Raw genomic sequence first — 20543 nt, 5'->3', positions numbered from 1 at the left:
TGCCTGCAGTAGAGCATTGATAAGTCCTTTTAAGCGCGCGGGTGAGGACCCACAGTCAGGCACCCCGTTTTGTATCGGGGTTGCTCTACAACAGAAGTACTAAGCATATGCTGGATACTTCTTTTTTTTTTTTCCTTTTCTTAAAAGATTAATTTATTTATTATACAAGAGCTGGGGTACAGGCCAGAGAGAGGGAGGGTGAGAGAATTCACCAGAGACAGAGCAGGAGCAGAACAGGCAGAAGGACCAAATACACTACCGAGGGGAGCAGCGGGCAAGACAGGAGAGGTCTGCTGCTCCATGTGGGTAGCTCCCTGGCCAGGGATCGAACTGTGCCATGCTGCAGTGGCTGCGGACAGCTTCATTGTGCTGTGATGCAACCACTTGCGCCACCAGGGAGGCCAATGATAGATACTTCTATTATAGGGCAGCCCCGATAATGTACGGGTTGCCTGGCTGTGGGTCCTCACCCGCGCGCTTACAAGGGACTTATGAATACTCCACTACAGGCATATACAAAAGGTTAATAAAAGGTTTATTTACAAGGGAAAAGGAAATAAGGAAAATGTACAACTCAGGGAGAAAATACGGAAATAAAGTCTTCAATGCGTCCTACCCGATCCACCGACCTGGAAACCCAAAAAGCACTCTCCGAGCTGGCCGGATGCTGCTACTGGTGGAGAGTCAAAATGGGGGACCCCTCCAAAGCTCACATGTCTGGCTTTATACCAGCCTGGCTGCTTACCCCACCCTCAGGTCCCAGCCACCTTCCCTCTGGTGGATATGGGATTTGGAGTTCCCAGTGTCTTTGGCTTTGGCCTGGGGTGGGGGTGGAGTCCACAAAGCCTGTATGGAATTAGCTTTAGGACATCCTTTTCCCCCTAACACTTTAATAGGAACTATTGTTTAGTTTATGTGGAATTTAAAAATCTAGAGATTTTACCTAAAAATCCAGGTTTCTGTTTGTAGGAAGTCTGACATTTATATGTCCATGTAAAAGCAGTCAGCTTGAGCCAGTGTTTGCTGGTGAATGGTAACAACAGGCCCTATGATGAGGGAGAATCGAAAGAACCCTGAAAACCAGAAGAGCTTTGCAAGGTGTAAACACTCTGCTATAGTTGACCCGATGTTCCCAACAAGCCGTCCAGTGGAAAATACACACCCTCAGCTCTCAGGAGCCGGTGCTGGTGGCTGCCTGGCTGAACAGGTTCCCCACTGCTCCCTGAGTCTTACACTTGGCTGCTTGGGGCACAGGTCACCAATCTGACCCACGTCCTTCAGTCCCTTTGTTAGGGGGGGTGGAGTCCGCAACCCGTTTTATATCAGGGTTGCCCTATAAGACCTTCACTCCTACAACTCCTGAACTAGACTGAAGTTGGTGGTGGTTCTGAGGACACTGTACAAAAACAGGTCACACAGCAATCATTGTTCAGACCTGAATGTTCCATGTTATAGGAGAGACAGTGATCAGCCATGGTTTGTGGGGAAAAGAGTGACTTCAAAGGATGAGCTGAGAACACATCTCCAACAAAGATGGTTGGTATGTACAGCTGTAAGGCAGGTTCTTGAAAACATTGTTTTACCATAACGTTGATGAGAAGAAAACAATACCAATCAACGTTTAAAGAAATGACATTTGTCAAGGATCTGCATTCATTACCCTGCCTCACTTAAAAGTCTTGGTTTCCAAGACCCTCTATACATTGAGTGAAGATTTACTGTACTGGGGATGTTCGCACAAGACACTGAACAAGACCATGATTCTGAGGGTGCTGGGAGGGGCTGGGGAGACAGGAGCACGCTGGGGACATTAGAAGACATGTACCAAAAGGGGGGGAAAACTTGATCCGAAGATTCTTAAATCTGATATTGTAAATTCAATTGCAAATGACATTAAAATAGCTCACAACATTTTCATGGGTGTTAAGGAAAAGCACAGCTTTTTCTAAAGATTGAGAAATATTCATTTAAAGGAAATATCACAAGCCATCCTCAAGAGTCTAAGAGCCATTCAGTGGAAGAATCTATTTTGAATATCCATTATGCTAATTAACAAGCCATTGTTTTCATTGTTTTCACTTCTAACATTTATTATGCTAATTTTATTTAATAGAAACCTATTAAAATAGCAGAGACATTTATAGTAGTTCTCTATGGAAGGGCGCCCCTTCTGATTAAATGCTAGGGTCTACCTAGGGAGGCAACCTTTGACTAAAGCAGCTGGCCACACCTGGAAAGGGTCTTAGGTAAGCTGGCAAAACTGGCCCCACCTGAGGATTTACGTTTTCATGAAGCTTTTTAAAGGTAAAATAGGCTAGGGGGAGAGAATATTCAAGGCCATTGTTCACAAAAGGGAAATACCTGAAAGTATAAATACTACTAGTGACCCCGACCTTTAGAAAGGGCAGTAAATTCAGCCCTCATTTTGCAAATCAAAAGGCAGCTGGTAACCTGGGGTCTGAGAAGATAGCTCTGCAAGAGCTCCTGACTTCCTCCCAGGAGTTGTCTGCACTGGTGGACTATGGCGGCTGCCCAGTCATTCCAGGAATTCTGAGGATTACAGCCAGTGATGGGGGGCTGGGGGAGAAGGGGCACCTGAAGCTTTTTTTAACTTTAATCTTGAATTAGGCATCCAACTTCTTCAAGCCTCATTTCTTTCTCTGATGCCTGCCTGTAAAGAGCAGGAATGGACCACAGTGCAGGTTTTCTGATCCCATGCAGACCGGGTAAAGGAGGAGTTAGAGTCCTCAGTAGTTTTGCAGATCCTTTATTGGGGTTCACCAGGCATATGGCAGGCAAGGGTGCTGGCTGGGGGGCTGGGAGGCTGGCAGGCCTCCCAGCAAGTCTTCACTCTATCTGGGCTCTCTGGCGTTCTTTCTGCTGCTTCTCGGCTTCTCTTTCGGCTTCTGCTTCGGCTTCTGCTTCGGCCTCTACTGCTGCTGCTGCTGCTACTGCTGCTGCTACTGCTGCTGCTGCTGCTGCTGCTGCTGCTGCTGCTGCTGCTACTGCTGCTGCTGCTGCTGCTACTGCTGCTGGTATCCCTGTGACGCCGCCCTTAAAAAGCACAGTCTTAGCTCAGCTGAATCCCATCTACCTATGCCCATACCCTGCTCCAGGTGCCTGCCATCAGGCATGCATTCAGGACAAGGATCCATCATCTATCCTGATGGCGGAAGGGCAGAAAAGCCTGACATTTTCTTTACCCTACACTCCAGCTCAGTCCATTGCAAAGGTTCCTGTTATAAGCATCAGGAAAAGGTTTTACAAACTATGAAGTATTACCATGAGGGATACGGTCCTCCTTTGAAATCGTACATGAATAGTAGTAATGTTAGGGGGAAAAGGATGTCCCAAAGCTAATTCCATATAGGCTTTGTGGACTCCACCCCCACCCTAGGTCAAAGTCAAAGACACTGGGAACTCCAAATCCCATCATCACCAAAGGAAGGTGGCTGGGACCTGAGGGTGGGGTTAAGCAGCCAGGTGGATATAAAGGCAGACACGTGGGCTTTGGGGCTCCCCTATTTTGGCTCTCGGCCAGCTCGCAGCGTCCGGCCAGCTCTGAGAGTGACTTTGGGTTTCCAGGTCGTCGGATTGGGTAGGACGCATTAAAGACTTATTTCCCTATTTTTTTCCCTGAGTTGTACATTTTCCTTATTTCCTTTTCTCTTGTAAATGAACCTTTTATTAACCTTTTGTGTGTGTGTGTGTAGTAGAGTTTTCATAAGTCCCTTTAAAGCGCGCGGGTGAGGACCCACAGCCAGGAACCCGTTTTAATATCGGGGTTGCTCTATAACAGCTATAGTTACTGATAATTAGAATGAGTCATTTTTGCTAGCGTTAAATAAATTCCTTAGAGTTGAACCTTTCACTCCTGCCGTTATTTTATTACTAACAGATGGTTACTAAAGGCCAGCCATATGCTCCGAATGGCATATGCCTGGGATGCAAAGCAATGTGGACCATGACTTGCCCTGAACAGGTCTAGGGTCCAACGTGCACGGGTGAGGACCACAGTCAGGCAACCCATTTTGTATCGGGGCTGCCCTATAGCAATAGAATCTTAGGTCAAGTCCAGCCACCTAACCACGCCAACTCCTCCCACAAGGCCTCTAAGCTTGGCCAGCTGGTCCCTACTTGAACCTCAGGGTACTGAGGGATGGGCACTTGATGATGCAGCCCTTGTGAGCCAGAGCTCCTCTCCTTGTGTCACTGGGAGACATCCAGGGAAAGAACACTCAGTATAAAGAGAAGATCCCTGGACACAGGTGAGAAAGCAGACAGGTAGTTCCTGGTATGTGTCAATAACCGCCCTAAATGATGGGCTGAGCGCAGCTGTAACTCCATGAAGGGGGGGGGAGTGGGGGCCTCCATGCTCTGGGCCCCACCTGAGGAGGGGTGGAGCTGAGCGGGAGGAGAACCAGAAGTCTTAGAAGATGACTGGGAGGAGACATGTGGAGCAGAGACATGTGAAGAAGTCCCACTTTGGACTTGCACCAGGGACATGGAAGGACATAGGGGACATGGAAGGAGCCACGTGGAGTATAGATGTACAGAGACACTTGGAAAAGACAGGGTGAGAGGCCTGTGGGGAGGCTGACAACGGCAGCTGTTACCCCATTTGTATTTTGATTGTGCTCCTTTCCTTCCAGACTTGACTGGCCCCTTTGGCCCTTCCCTACATGGGTCCCCACCAGAAGGTGCCTTAGACTGTGGCAGCTTTCAGGCCTCAGTGGCCCTGCTTTGGGTCAACCCTGTTTGGACATTTACCCACCAGGGGATGGGTAACTTGGGGTGTTTTACTGGAATATTATTAGCCTTTCTTCTCTATGTGCACTAATGCTATTAAAGTCCTTTCACACTAAGAGAATGCTTTGTCTTTACGCGGCAGATGGAAGGGCACATTTAGAGCGTGCAGGTTTGGGGGGCCCAGGGTGCCCCTCACTCTGGACACTAACAGAATTACTTGATGTTTTGGAAATGTTCCTTCATTTTCCAAATGAAAATCTCTCAGCTGACTTATTACTGGAGGTCGTAGCTACAGGAGTAGGGGTTTTGGTTTTGATTTTCATTAGCAGTCAAGTCTTACATGTGCTCCCTGAAAAGACATGAGGCTGGGAAATTAAGGGTTCAGGCTCCAGAGTCTGGCTGCTTGAGCTCATCCCATGAAACGCTTAGTGTCCTTGGGCAAATGATTTAAGCTCTGTAGCCCAGGGTTTCCTCTTCTGTAGTGGAACTGATTACAATACCTACTTAACCGGGCTGCTGTAAGAACACAAGGTACTGCAACAAGCGTCCCACTGAGCTGCACAGTTCGGTGCTCAGGAGTCTCAAGAAATGTCACTCATTTTGTAACAGGGTGGTCCCCAGGAAAGGGGGAGGTTTCAGGTTCCCTGCCCCACCCAAGGGAGGGTGGAGCTGAGCAGGAAGAGAAGAAGCTGCAGAGGAGACTGAGGAAAGAAGGAAGCAGGATGGAGCCAGAAGGACACCTGGAGGAGGCACGTGGAGCTGACAGACATGTGAAGAAAATGCGCTTGCCTTTTGGTGGTGGACTGGGTGACACAGATGTGGGTGAGAGACCCGTGGGGAGGTGACAATGGCAGCTTTTATCTTGATTTTGATTTTGCTCGTTTCCTTCTGGGCTTGTCTGGTTGTTTCTGATCCTTTTCTGTGGGTCCCCACTGGAAGATGCTTTAGACTTGTGACAGGCTTTGGGGCCTTGCTCTGGGCCAATCCCATTTGGATAGATTTTTACTCACAAGGGGATGGGTAACTTGGGGTACTTGATTTAGAAACTATATTCTTTGCCTTTCCTGTATTGTTCCCTAATTGTATTAAAGTTCCTTCTCATAAAAGTCTCATGTTTTGTGTTGATGCGGCGGATGACGGAACCCATTTAGAATAGGCAGGTTTGCCGGGTCTGGGCTGCCCCTCTCCCTGCCCTGTAACAATTTCAAAGAGAATCTTTTTTAAAAACTTGAATCAGATGCCTACTGCATAGCCAAGCACTGGCATTTGATTTCAATGACTGTGTTTGCATTTTTTCCCTCTAATGAGAAAAGGACAGAAACCAATCTAATATGTGATTGAGACATCCGCACCAACATATGCCACCCTAGTCTGTACAACAAATTATTTTACAGAGTTTGCAAAGATAAAAGGGTGGGGAGAGGGCTGCATCAAAGGACATGGGGCAGCAGGAGAACTGAAGCCACGTTGCTCACCTGCAGGCAGGTGTGGCAGGGTCACAGTGCATGTCCTGGCTAACTTCTACTGGTGAAACTTCAATTACAGGCTCACGTTCTGGCTATGAAGTTGCAAAAGAACTATGAGCATCAAGATTTTATGCCCAGCTTTATGTGTCTATATATTTATATATACTAAATATAACCATATTGTGATTATGTAAGAATTTCTCATTTGTAGGAAATACATGCCCAAACATTTTAGGAGTCAAGAAGCAGAATGTCTCTTTCTTACTCTCAAATGTTTTAGGGAAAACAAAACACATTTGTTCACACATACACACATATATGTGTTTTACATAAATATATATGGGGGAGAAAATGAATGATAAGAGAAATGGGAAGAAAATAAACAACTTATGAATCTGGTTAAAGGATACACAACAGCCAAGGACTTAGTTTCTCATACCTGAAAGGACCCAGCCCCTCCTCAGAGACAGATGCAGACCCAGACCAGTGACTCATCTGGAGGAAGGGACCTCCCCCACCACCACCACCATCTGCATCACCTGGGACAATGTTCTCAGCATGCTTACCAGTTCCTCCTCTCTTTGGGAACTGCTGCCACATCCATGCCTCGGGCATGGTTGGAAATGCACAGTATCCCTCTTGAGTGTTTTAGGATAAAGGATAAAAATCACGAATACAATGATGGAAGCCATAAAATAAGGCCACCGATGGTGAGATCACTCAGTCCTGTCATTCAGCTCTGCCAGGCAGGACTGGACACAAGTATGGTACAGCTAGGAGCACCCTTGAAGTAACCTGGAAGCTAAACAGATTTAACACAAGGTGGAGAGACCGTTTTCTTGAGCTCTGACTCTAACTACCAGGAATGAACAACACAGGCTCAGAATGGAGTGGAGCCACCTCTAGTGGGTGGGTGCTGGAGAGTGGGGAGCTTCTGTGAGAGAATAGTATGACATCATTCCTCTCCAGTCACTGACACATCCCAGCAGGTCTGAACACCACTGTATTTTCATGACCCACATGTTAGTCAAATCCCCCTAGCCCATAAATGCAGCAGCCAGGAGTAAATTTATCCAACTAAGGAGAAGAGAAGCAAATCATCATTTTCTGTTTCTACTGCAAGTCCTGATTCATTTGTGGATCCTAAAATCAAGCCAATGAGTCATGACCCAACTGTTACTTAGATGAAGTAAAATACAAAGAATAATGCCAGCATATCAAGTTACACTTTGCAAAGCTGGATAAGTGCTGCTTCATGAAGCTTTGGTATCAGTTGCTTTGCTACATGAACCCAACGGTTTCAATACGCTTTCACTCTGTGCCATGGTCTACTCTGAAAGCCACTGTATCAGATGCTGGGAGGAAAGAGAAGAAAGAGAAAAAATAAAAGCCTGAGTATGCCCGCCTGCCTACTCCCGCAGAGCCAAGTGCAGGTGAAAGCACCAGAACCCAAGCACAAAGCACCTGGTTTGCATTATTGATGCAAAGGCTGACAAAAGGTGAATATGACCTTGGAGGAAAAAAAAACAACCTGAAAAAACTGTGTGACAGCAACTGATTATTAAACAATGGGCTTCCTATATCCATAAAAATATCCCACACATTTGGGTCTGCAAAATAAAGGCTTAAGAATTCCTAAACTTCCTAAGCAATCCTAGGAATGCTTCATTCGGAAGGATTATGTTAATTTATGCCTCCCCCATGAGTCAACTTTCAATGGTCTTCACTAAAAAGCCAAGGAGGCGTGTCCAGGGTGGAGGACAGGGAACCACCACCTGCAGCGCTGCCTTCTAGCTCTTCTCTCTACACCACTCGCACCAGCTTCATCTGGCTTTTTCTAATCACGAGCACATTCATCACACCAGATCGAAAGTACTGCCCCCTCTACCCAAACCTTCAAAACCAAGGAGAGGAAAAAGTTCAAAGATGTCTGTAATCTCAATCATGAGCATGTGGGGTGCATTTGAGACCCTTCTCAAGGCAGTGCTCTTAAAATGATTTTAACCTGAACGAGGAAGTCAGCCCCAATGCAGGAGATCTCATCAGAAGCTACAAGAACGAAATTACCAAAAATGAAACCTTTTAACATCACAGTAAAAGTAAGTATCCTGTTAAAGATGCACCAAGGGTTTGTGCGGAAACTGGCCCAGTTTGACTGTTAAAAAACAGTCTTGGAGAAAGGCTGGGTCTTCACCAAACCAGCATCAATGACCAGGGAGATGAGAGGTTCCTCAGCCCCAGGAGCACCAGCAGCTCACACATCTTTCCATCAGGTACCTTCCAGGACTCCCCTGAACAATGATCCAGTCTAGTCTCCTGGGCACAGGAATAATTATTTTAAGCAAGTTTATTCCTTCTAGGCCATCCAGATAAGTAACTATTGTGTGACTACAAAACCACGTTTCACTATTGACTGCAGCACCACAGTGTCCTATAGAGATAACTCTTCTATCCTCCACTACAGACACAGTGAAGCCTAAGGCCCTTGGGGATTATATGCTCAAATCCTACTAGGTTCTGTTCCCTTCAAAACGCTGAAACAATAACATCTTCCAAAATGCCCACATTTCCCATTCTCCAGGAGCACAAGGAGAGTCATTTAGGTCACTGACATGAGTTGGGAAACTGATCTCAAGTAGTAGAACATTTTTCTGTTTGTAATAAGATATCCAAATCAGATTACATACACAAAACATTTTTAGAGTGTTGGTGAGAATGTTAAGTGTAAGAGCAATTTATAACAAAAGCTAAAGCACAATGCATCTGGGGCAGAGAAAGCTGAATCAGGCTGAAAAAGCCCAGATAGGTCTTAAGAAATAACGAGAGACTTGGTACTTGCTGCTCAGCTTTGTCTCCAGGTAACAAAGTACAGCACCCGGCGACTGTGATGGTTCTGGTCTTACAGGTATATAAATCCTATTTTCAAAATACTAAACGCTGGGGCCTCCCTGGCAGTGCCGGGGTTAAAGACACAGAGCTATCAAGCTATCTCCAGCCACTGCAGTATGAGTTCGATCCCCCGTCAGGGAGCTAAACCACATGGGGCAGCAGCCCTCTCCTGTCTCGCCCGCTGCTCCCCTCAGCGGTGTATTTTAGTAGATCTGCCTGTTCTGCTCCCTACTCTGTCTCTGGGGAATCCTCACCCCTCACACCTCTGGCGTACACCCCAGTTTTACACACATAAATAAATAAATCTTTAAAAAAAAAAAATACTAAAGGCTGCATCCAACTCAAGGAAGGTAAGAGCTCCTCTTTCCTCTGGGCAGGATCATACTATTTCTATGAAAACAGCTCTCCCCAACTGCAGGCTCCCCGGGAGGCCACAGGCTCTCCTGTTCCATGTTTTATAGAGAAATGAATCTATTCACAAAGCAGCTCAAGAGCTCCCTGAAGGCAGGGGACTGGTCCTTGTTTTTCTGTGTTTACCCCTCACTCAGAAGGGGTCACCGGGTGGGAATCCACGCAGGCCCCCAACCTGCTGGGGTCAGCCCAACAGGGGGACCCTGAAGCTGAGCTCCTAGAGAGAAACCCCCCAGAAGGCAACAGAGGTAGCAGAGAGACTTGGCCCGGAGGCCATCCCTTCTAGTTTTCATTTGTATTAACAGTGTTTTCTTTTTCTGATCTAAGTAAACGTGAGCATTACAAAACAGAGAAATTCGAAATACTGTCATTTATATAAACTTCTATGTAAATTAACTGTATGAACGTTGAACAGCGTTTATATCTAGCTATTCACCTCATAACATGTACTGCAATCTTAAAGGCAGAAAGGCAATGTTTTGGTGTTTAGTTAAAAGCCCATTGACTGAGCCGCCTTTTGGGAGCTCAGTGTCCTTGGGAAGACGGCAACCTGCCTGCGATTTGCTTGCCGTAGGAAAGAGTACAGCCTCCCACCAACCAAAAGCTAAAGAAATAAGTAAGACTGGCAGGAGAAAAAATAAGTGCAGTAGTCAGCCGGCCCGCCCAGTGGGGAATAGGGAGAAGGGGGGAATGGGCTGATGACACAGAAGCTGAGTCTATCGAGTCAGAGACAGCTAAGCAGGTGTTATTTCATGCAACTAAGGAGGAAAAGGATATCAGAGAAATGAATCTGACCGATGAGTAGAAAGGGAAGCCTTACAGCGTCAGGGTACACGCTTTCCTGCCTGCCAATTATTCAAAATCTGAAAAGTAGCTCATCTTCACTTAGAATGTATTTAAAAAAAAAAAAAAAAGCTCATCCTTATATATACGTTACTAGTATCTCAGAGCTCAGAGAAAAAACATTCAATTTTGTTCCCACATAAAATAGTCACTCTTGCAAGCAATTTGAATCTTGAAAGAGAACACCGAAAAATAAATACACCTAAGACTAAGGCCAGGAGCACCACCCTAATACCTGTGGGGTGACCTTCCAAGGTCAGTGACCCCATCAGTGTTATGTTCCCCCCACCCCGCACGACATCTGCTCTCTCTCAGCAGAAATGGGTTCTCAGGGATGTGTTCCATGACAGCCATTACACATTCCCTGTAACAAGAATATTCTTGGATGATTATCTTGAGTTTTCTGCTATCCACCAGGACATATCTATTTAAACTTCCAGAGACACATCAGGGACCTGCATTCAGGATCCACCAGCACAAGCTGCCAGGGGAAGGACATCCTGGAGTTAAGAGCACAAGCCTCACTACCCACAGGTGATGTTTACAGACTTACATGTTCTGGCACTTAAAAATAAAAATAAGGATGCCCAGCTGTTACCTCTGGGGGAAGTACCCAAAATCAATGGCACAGAGCCACAAAGTCAGGTCAAGCAACACATCATTTTGTTACAGTGTGGGAGGCGAGGGGTGCAGGCACAGGTGAAAAAGCACTCAAGTGCCCAACTTACGTTTTTCATCATCAGCATGCACCAAAGAGGCGGCCCTGGACAGGACATCCAATGGTGTCTCCATCCCTGATTGGAGCCTAAAATGAAGAGAGAAGAAAAAAGAATTTAAATAGAATTCAAGAGACTCAGAATTCTGGCAGTTAACTCTTAGAGTGAATCCCCCACCAAATGCACATCACTCCAAGGAAGCTGGATTTCTTCCCATCTGGCGAAGAAATCAACTGTACCTGGCCTGGGAAGTTTGGGAAAAGGGTTCCATTCCATTCCATCGCACCCGCTTAGCTAAACTTTTGCTGATTTCGGGAAGCAGCTTGGTTTGCATCAGAACCGCAAGGAAGACTCTTGTTGAGTATTCATGCCCGTGTCACCTGTGCTTATAAAGGTTTACGTACATGCATAATCAACAAGCCCAGTGGAAATCCTTACTTCTAAATGCTGTGTTTTGTAGTCTACTTACTACCAGCACCACCTATCACCAGTTTATCTGGCGCTATGTTTCTTAATAAACCTGGGTTTAAATTTTCATCATTTTCTTATCGATAAAAACAAAAATTGCAAAAAGATTTTAAGATGGTAGAAAATACAAAACCAAGTTGCTTTTGCCCAATTTTCCTTTTCTGGAGTATTTAAACACTCACAGACACACACAATCACTGGGAAAATATGCACACCCTATTCAACACCTGGGAAAAATTCCTCCTTAACTATACCCATTTAAATGCACCAGGCAATGGCTCAGCAGTGCCCAGCACTAAGAACCCACCACACACTGCAGCTACAAGCCACAGCAGATCAGCTTTTCTTTAAATAGACCTAACTCAGGTCTCCAAAGGAATATCAATTCTTGATCTTGCAGTGTGACTTCATCCGATACACGCTAAGCATCTGAGGAGTGTGGAGGCAGCAAAAGAAGCGAAGTCTGAAGTTCTCAACATACTTAGACATGCCTACAGGAAATGTCATTTTTCCAGTATTTTGGAAATATCTCCCCAAAATGTTTTGCATTGGGTGTTTCATTTTTTTGTAAGAAAAAAAATTTTTCTAAGGTAAGTTAGTTTGGGAAACACAGGTGTAAACCAATCAAAGCTACCCTCCTTCCTGTGCACTTGATTCAGGGATACATCTTACGCAGGGGGGCAAAGGCCATGCAGATGGTGGCCCCATATACTGGGCATCGCTCAGACTTCACTAGCCATCCTGTTAACCTGAGACAGCACTTAGGGAACCATGAAGGAAATCATACATTAAGGCAGATCTGTGCAGAATTCCAAGACAATTATAAACTAAGCCCTGTGGATTCTGAAAAAGCTTCAGGAGAAAGGAGAACTTGAGTCAAGTTTCTCAAGAATGAATATGGGAAGCTCTTCATAAGGGAAAAACATGAGCAGAACTGATTCATGAACAAGTTGCCCAAGTGGGTCAGAAGAGGAAAAATTAGGGCTATAGGAAGGCAGAGACAAGGAATTCTTGTCTGGGGACCCTGTAGAAGGACATGGTTTTAGGAGATTAGGGCTAAATTCTGGACATGTTAAGGAACCCCTGAAATCTCTGGAAATCATTCAGCATTCTTTGTGTTCTACCTGGTGCACAGGATGGAGAAGGGTGGGTCTGCAGACAGGGATGTCTAGGGCAGGGGGGCAATTTGAGAGACACAGGTGGATCACAAGCAGAAGGGAAGGGGGTGTCACAGTGGGATTAAGAGCAACTGCCAACACGAGAATGACTGCTGGGAAGGGCCCAAGTAGTGAAAGGAGTGTTAGGAAGACTTGGGGGGCGGGGGCGGGGGGGGGGGGGGAGGCCAATGACTGTCAGAAACCAAAGCCAAACAGATTCCTGTGCTCCTCCCACCCCCCTACCCCACAGACAAGGAAAGTGAAGAGAAACCAGAGGTATAAGAGAAAAAAATAATAAGCACTCACAGCCCTAACCTTTTTTTTTTTTTTAAATATCATACTATTTTATTTCTTTTTTTCTTTTTTTTTTTTTTTTATAGAGGCATGTTTTATTTATTTATTTGTTTGTTTGTTTTTTTGTTTATACATGCACTGGGTACAGTCAGAAGCGCGGGAGGGTGAGAGAATTCACCAGAGCCAGAGCGGGGAGCAGAGCAGGCAGAAGGACCGAAGTACACTGCTGAGGGGAGCAGCGGGCGGCAGGAGAGGTCTGTGCGCCATGTGGGACCCTCCTCCAGTGGCCGGGGAGCAGCCAGGGATCGAACCGGCGCTGCAGAGGCCGCGGGCAGCTTCGCAACCCAGCGCTCAACCGCTGCGCCACCGGGGAGGCCCAGCCCTAACCTTCTTAAGACTGAAAAAATCATCTCATGAGAGTAAGGGTTTGTAAAGTTGTTCAAAAGTGGGCCTCCCCTGGTGGGTGGCGCAGCGGTTGAGCGCTGGGCTGCGAGGCTGCCCGCAGCCTCTGCAGCACCGGTTTGTTGCCGGGCAGCCGGTAAGGGTCCCACAAAAAAAAAAAAAAAAAAAAAAAAGTTGTTCAAAGGTGGAGAAAGCAAAGGTCTGGAACAGACTGATAGGAAAAGGTGCGCTGGACTCCCAAGAACTCAGTTCTATTCTCTTCGCCCCAGCCAGTTTCCTATTCAGCAAGATTTGGGTTGAAAGTCTTTTAAGTAAATGCTGATAAGCATTCTCTATAATGCAGTATTCAGACAAACCGTTCAGAAAGTGATTTCCCCATTCAGCTGAAGGACAATGCTTTCAAACTCAAACTCAAGAAGACACACAGCAACATACATGCCTTAAGTGATGTAGTGTTTCACACAGAAGCCAAACATTTAAGCACAAAGATATCAAACGACACAGAGAAGCAGTCCCAGAGTTCTAGCATCATGAAGATTAGATATTTAAGTTTGTTCAGTTACTGTGAAATCTAAACTCCCAAGAAACTTAAGTTCAAAGTAGGGAGATAAGAGATTAAGTGTTTAAGGTCCACCTACAAAGGCACCTGCCATCTGCTGCGCCCTTATTAATGAAGCCAACAAGTTTTATTACACAGTTATTCTGAGTTCCGCAAAGAACGCAGGAGAGGTAGAGGCGAAGAGAGATACGCTCCCTGTATTCCAAGGAGTGAAGATCTTGTTCGTGAAACTAAAGCATAAGGGACAGGGTAACAACAGGCAAGTGTGAGAAGATGAGACAAAACTTAATTGGAAACAGCACTGTAGACTGTGTGATAAGAGCCATCAGCATCGGCTAAAGTGCTGACTTTGTAAACATCGACTATGTGTGTGCATATGTGACTGCACATGTGTGTGCGCTTCTGTAAAGGGCTGGACTGGCCACAGTGCAGGTTTTCCTAATCCCATGCAGACCGGGTAAAGGAGGAATCAGAGTCCTCAGTAGTTTTGCAGGTCTTTTATTGGGGTTCACCAGGCATATGGCAGGCAGGGGTGCTGGCTGGGTGCAGGCCTCCCAGCCCCCAGCAAGTCTTCACTCTATCTGGGCTCTCTAGCGTTCGTTCTGCTGCTTCTCGACTTCTCTTTCGGCTTCTGCTGCTGCTTCTACTGCTGCTGCTGCTGCTGCTGCTGGCGTCCCCCCCGTGACGCCGCCCTTAAAAAGCACAGTCTTAGCTCAGCTGAATCCCATCTACCTATGCCCACACCCTATTCCAGGTGCCCGCCATCAGGCATGCATTCAGGACAAGGATCCATCATCTATCCTGATGGCGGAAGGGCAGAAAAGCCTGACATTTTCTTTACCCTACAGCTTCCAAAGCCACTTCAAAGCTTTCCTTCCCTGGGATCTCTTCTGCAGGCAGTCCCTCTCCTCCCTGACCGCCCTGACTCAACTGGCTCACACTGTGTCTGAATATTTCCTGGTTGTGGGACCCTTCTTAGCCTGACAGGTACAGTCATGTTGGATCAACAGCCTGAGGGAGGCAGAGGCAGGAGAGTGAGTTTGGGACAGGGAGTCCGACACCAGCCTGGTCGCAAGTGAGAATCCCTGCTAAACAGCAGCAGACATTAAGTCTGGTTGCTCTGGGTGCTGGAGATGCAGAAAGGAAGCAAAAGCTAACCTGTAGGGGTGGATGGTCAGGCCTGAGGGCGAGGGTGAAGACCCACTGGAGGCAGGTCATTTGGGAAGCATCTGTAGGGCCAGGTGTGAGATAAGGACAACAGGGGCGGTGCAATCCTACAGGTGGGAGATGAGGACCAGGGACCAATTATTTGTTGGGACCAGCCCAACAAACCCAATAAAACATAAAAGGGGAGAAGGGAATGAAGGTTACAGAATTTGGTGAAGAGTCATACACACCAATAGCAAATTAGCATGAGGATGAGTTATGATTTAAGAATGGGGCACAGCTGCTTCCTATCCATGTGATCCTAAGAAGTGACTTCACCCCATACGTCTGCCTGTAAAGGGGGATTTTGTATCACCTCCCTCACAGGGTGTAATGAGTGGGCTTCATATATATTAAAATATTTGTCAAAACATATACAAACATGTTAATTAAATAAGTTGCAGATGACAGTGTGTGTATTTTAAAGAGACAAGGTGCTGGCTGCCACTTTGGCATCATGCAGGAAGATTTCTCCGAGGAGGTGAAAGGAAGCTCTCGCCTAAAGAATGAGAGGAAATTGCCTTGGGCCAGAGGCAAGGGTAAGGGGAACAGTCAGCATTTACCAAAAGTCAGGACAGCTGAGGGCAACCCAGCATCAGGAACATAGGGCCACAATGAGTGGGAGCAGGAGGGGAGCAGGCGGGGCTCCAGCCAGGTGAGAGGCCCTTACAGGGCCCCAAGAGCTGAGATTTTATTTTACTAATGTAAAATCCAAACGCAAAGCCCTTGATTAATCTTAATAGTTGAAAGCAGGGAGGTGACTAGTCTGGTTTACTTTCTACCCCTTATAAACTCTAAATCACCCACTACCTCTTGCAGAAGATCAAGCAGCATCTACAAAGTATATCTAAGTACATCCCATCAGGGACTTCTCTTTTCTCTGGTAATGTTTCATTAAACCCAGTGATAACCAGAAATACGATCACTTGAAATGCTGACATGGGAGCAAGGTAGCGTCGTTCAAGTGAGGGGAATGCATGCTGGGACAGGCAGGTGCATCTCTAGGGGTTCTGCTGTATCACAGCCCATCCCTGGGTCACTGTTCATCCACCTTATGGTCACCCTCAAATATGAACATGACTCATGAAGAACAGAACGTGCTGTTTTGTTGTATTTCAAGCAATGGTTGTGTATTTTCCCTGCCAGCCCACATTCCTTTCCTCAGACCCCCTTAACCCCCGATAACATGCTTCTTCCAGGTAGCTCGATGTTGAGAATTAAGGCATAAACGATAGGTATCCATTCCAAAGCTACTAAAATATAGGGGCATTCCATGCTGGAGGTAAGTTTGGCCTTCCACAGAGGCCTGTCCCTTTTTGACCAATATGAGGACAAGAATGCCTCTCTGGGAACAGAATTACGGGGTGTATTTGATTATTTTTTCCAGGCAAGGGAATGGAATTTCAAGATATGGAACGCAAAGCCTTCCAAGGGGAGTACAAGGTGAAGGCCACAGCACCCGACCTGCCTCCCTCCACAACTCTCCCAGAACAGCGAACTTCAGTGCAACTGAGGAAAGAGTGTGGACGTGAAGCAGCGGAAAGTTACGCTGAAGATGGAAACCAGGAAGGGGGTTGGGGAGGGTCACAGCGCACCTTCTGACGCTCCCGCCACACTGTCACTTAGGCAAAAGCCGGGCTCCCTGGTGGCATCCCAAGGCCCAGATGCACACGCGTCCACATGCCGCCTCCCGGCTGGCCCGTTCCAGCCGTCCATACCGTCAGGACCACTTCCCGGCCCACGCACCAGGCCTGGCCCGTGCCTTTGCCGGCGGTGAGGACGCGCCACTTCCCGGCCCTCACGCGCGGCGCGGGGCCTTTGGCCGCCAAGAACGGAGAGGCTCTCGCCGGTGTCTGCTTTCTGAGGGAACACAGCGCAGGGCCCTGACGGCGCAGGGACAGCATCTCAGCGCCCGGAGCAGCTCCCTACACCGAGAGCCGAACGCACGGCGTCCTCCGGGCCGGCTACCTGGCTCCGGTAACTGCCACGAAGCCGCCGACCACTCCAGCGGGGCTCCCCCGGCGCGGGCAGCTGAGGCCCTGGCGTCGCACACGTTCTTCCCGGCCACGGCCCTCAGGGCGTCCCTCTCAGCGCTTCTGAGTAAAAGTCTGGTGCGCGCGGGAAGCCCCGTCCCGGCTCGCTCTCCCCACCCCCCTTCAGTCAGCGGGGCGGGCTCTGGCCCAGGGGCGCGCGGTCCGGCCCCCAGGCCACGTCTCCCGTCTCCCGCGTCGAGGAACGGGTCGCAGCACCGCGCCATCCGCCCGCCACGCGCTGGCGCGGGAACAGCGTCACGCAGGCGCCGCCGCGTCAGCACACGTGAGACGCGCCTGCGCAGGCGCCACCAGCGGCCGACGCGCCCACTGGCGTCCTCAGCAGCGGGAGGACCGGTGCCCAGGCGAGCAGGGCTTCCGCGGCGCTGAGGCTGGGCTCCAGGTCTCCGGGCTCACTGCGGGGCCAGGTTTCCTCTCCCCGAGCTCTGGGTCAGAAAAGGCGACCAGAACCACCGCTAAGCCCCGCGTCCTGCGCGGCCCCCACCCCTGGACACAGGTGACCGGCGGAACCCGAGCGTTTCTAAGGGAGACAAGCCCTCTCCTCCCGGGAACCTGGGAACACGCCAGAGCTGCCTTTGTAACCACACAGGCGTGGAGTCACCTGAGCAGGAACCGGGAAGAAACCTCACACCCGACGGCCTGGCCTGCCAGTGGAGCGAGCAGGGAGACCACAGAGGAGAGGACCGGGCACAGCTCCACGGGTCCTGAGGCCTTGGGGCTTCCAGAACAGGGTGGGTGTTGGATGGGGGGTCAGCCCCCCACCCCACCCCCGTGGACAACTGCAGCGTCAGTAAATGATAGTTTCAAGTTTGCACCTTATTGTCTGAATTGCTCACCACCTTCAGTTGTGCGCCACATTGCTAGACAGCAGTTAGCCCTTATTCAAAAGTCCGATACATGCTTTCAGATCTGGGTCTCAATGATTGTTAGTCAAACACGATTCCAGTCCCCGAAAGCCAGACGACCCTCAGGCGAGCTGATTAGAAAGCCCTGGGGGAGAGTGTTACAAACATTTTTACAAACATGTTACTTAAGTAAAGTCTTTAAAAAAGTCTTTCAGGGGCCTCCCTGGTGGCGCAAGGGGTTAAGACACAACCTATGAAGCTATCCGCAGCCACTGCAGCACAAGTTCTATCCCCAGCCAGGGAGCTACTCACATGGCGCCGCTGCTCCCCTCAGCAGTGTATTTCAGTAGATCTGCCTATTCTGTTCCCCACTCTGTCTCTGGGGAATCCTCTCACCCCCCACACCTCTGGCCTGTACCCCAGTTCTTGTATGCATAAATAAATCTTTAAAAAAAAATTCTGTCAGTCGTCATACTACCAAAGACACAACCCAAACAAATGAGCCCTCTGCTAGCCCAGCCTGTCCTTTCCCAGGCCTGTGTGGCATGGAAGCTGACCCTCCTCATCATGGTCTGATGTGCCAGGCATGAGGTCAGGAGAAGGCTTATACACAATTCCTTCTACACAAAACCATTCCTGAAAATTCATTAGAAGGCCAAATGTGTGAAATTTCCAGAGAAATTCCAGAGAATTTCCAGAGAATTAAGAAACTTCCAGAGAATTGAGTATTTTGTGTAAAATCCCATTAGGTTTCTTTCAGGTGCTTGCTGACCTCAAGCATAAACCCAGGAGCTCCGTGGCCAGTCTGTCAACGTCCTAGAAAACTAAAGAAAGTGGTAAGCTGGCACAGGTGTGTGCCCTCCTGTAAGGGCATGATGCTCGCTGTGAAACCCTGGGGGGTTGGGGGGAAACAGCCACCAGTCTCTTATCCTCCCAGGTGGGGCACATTCAGCATCAAGAACAAGGGGCACCAACTCAACTCTGACCCCTGTATGTGTCTGCCTTCAACAGGAAGCCTGAGGCCCTGTTATCCTGTGCTGAATGAGGGGCACCACTCTGGATAGGATCTCCAGTGAGTGCTCACCTCAACTACTTAGGTTTTCTGATGCTAGAATGCTTGACTATGGAGCTTCTCAGCCCCAGAGGGAGTGGGAAGGGGGTGCCAGGGATGTGATGTTCACTCCTCTTGACCAGGCTGGTGCAGGAGCTGCTAGAGAGTGGGGTGGGGGGAGGGTGCCACCTTACAGTGACCAAGACCCTCTGTTACCACGCCCCGCTGAGGTGTCCTTGTAAACGTGCAGATTCATACAGCATATGAACTGACCACGTGCCAGTCAAGGGCATCTTGACTGGCTTAAAGCTGCAAAACCACACTACAGGTACAGTGCATCTCATGGTCTTTATTAGAAGCTGCCCAACATTGGCGTGAAATCCCTACTGCTGCCTGGATTCACCCATTTCCCTACCGTGCCCCTGGAAAGTAACCGTATCATGGACCTGCACCAATACCAGTGTGTCCAAGGAGGAAGAATAAAATGCAAATCCAGATTTACAGAGCAGACGACCAGTTCCCACTATTTTTCAACACTGGTCAAATAAAAATGAACTGACCTTTCTTATATTTAGGCTATTGTGAGTGCCTCTCCATTTTCGACACCTCAGCCTTGTACAGCACTGCATATAAAATCAGAGACACCTTTTTTTTTTTTCATTTTGAGTTTTTGCTGGACATACCTCAGAATTCCCTATTCACAAGTATTGAGGTGCCTCAACCTCTCAAGGACCCCTTGCCCCTGAGAATGAAACATGAATTTGCATCATAGTCCAAGCTGGCAAACTCCCAGACTCCCACATCTAACTCTCCACTGTTCCAAAAGCTCAACTCTCAACCTATCAACAGCCTAGACAGTCTTCTATCCAAGATCCATTGTGTCATTAGAAGAACACAAGTTAGGGCCTCCCTGGTGGCTCAGCGGTTGAGCGCTGGGTTGCGAAGCTGCCCGCCGCCTCTGCGACGCCGGTTCGCTCCCCGGCTGCTCCCCAGCCACCGGAGGAGGGTCCCACATGGAGCGCAGACCTCTCCTGCCGCCCGCTGCTCCCCTCAGCAGTGTACTTTGTCAGTCTGCCTGCTCTGCTCCCCGCTCTGGCTCTGGTGAATTCTCTCACCCTCCCGCGCTTCTGACTGTACCCAGTGCTTGTATAAATAAATAAATAAATCTAAAAAAAAAAAAAAAAAGAAGAACACAAGTTACTGGCATCAGTCGATGCAGTCGAGTCCAGTTATTCATGGTGACTATGTCCTCTGAGTCCTCGAAGCCCGAGACACTGAATCAGGCAACACCAAGCCCCTGCTCCCGGGAGGTAGAGGGTAGGGCTCCTTCTAGTCCCTGGCCACATTCTCTCCAACTGATGCAAACAAACTGTGTTTTATGAGTGGTTCTGTTTAAATATATCTTATTTACTCTCGATTGTTGACTCATTAATACT

The 20543-nt window shown here is 48.2% G+C and overlaps 2 long non-coding RNA genes across 7 annotated transcripts; one reads left to right on the top strand and one right to left on the bottom strand.

Moving 5' to 3' along the window:
* Positions 1-3031: 3031 nt before the first annotated feature.
* On the bottom strand, positions 3032-16895 carry LOC129144788 (uncharacterized). Its single transcript, XR_008549409.1, has 3 exons — positions 16756-16895; positions 11087-11163; positions 3032-3054 (listed from the first exon to the last, which is right to left on the bottom strand). It is a non-coding gene; the product is annotated as an uncharacterized LOC129144788 (long non-coding RNA).
* A 629-nt stretch (positions 16896-17524) lies between these two features.
* Positions 17525-19666, top strand: LOC119230302 (uncharacterized). Of its 6 annotated transcripts, XR_005121731.2 has the most exons (5): positions 17525-17707; positions 17801-17942; positions 18806-18892; positions 19068-19128; positions 19358-19666. It is a non-coding gene; the product is annotated as an uncharacterized LOC119230302 (long non-coding RNA). The 6 variants fall into 6 exon arrangements; XR_005121730.2 differs by having other exon boundaries at positions 17525-17942; positions 18817-18892; XR_005121729.2 differs by having other exon boundaries at positions 17525-17942; positions 19464-19666.
* Positions 19667-20543: the final 877 nt, after the last annotated feature.

The sequence above is a fragment of the Talpa occidentalis genome, unplaced genomic scaffold (genome assembly GCF_014898055.3).
Source record: "Talpa occidentalis isolate TD23 unplaced genomic scaffold, MPIMG_talOcc4v2.1 talOcc4.623, whole genome shotgun sequence".
Lineage (NCBI taxonomy): Eukaryota > Metazoa > Chordata > Mammalia > Eulipotyphla > Talpidae > Talpa > Talpa occidentalis.
The sequence above is the reverse complement of the archived record's forward strand: the minus strand, read 5'-3'. Positions and strand labels throughout refer to the sequence as shown.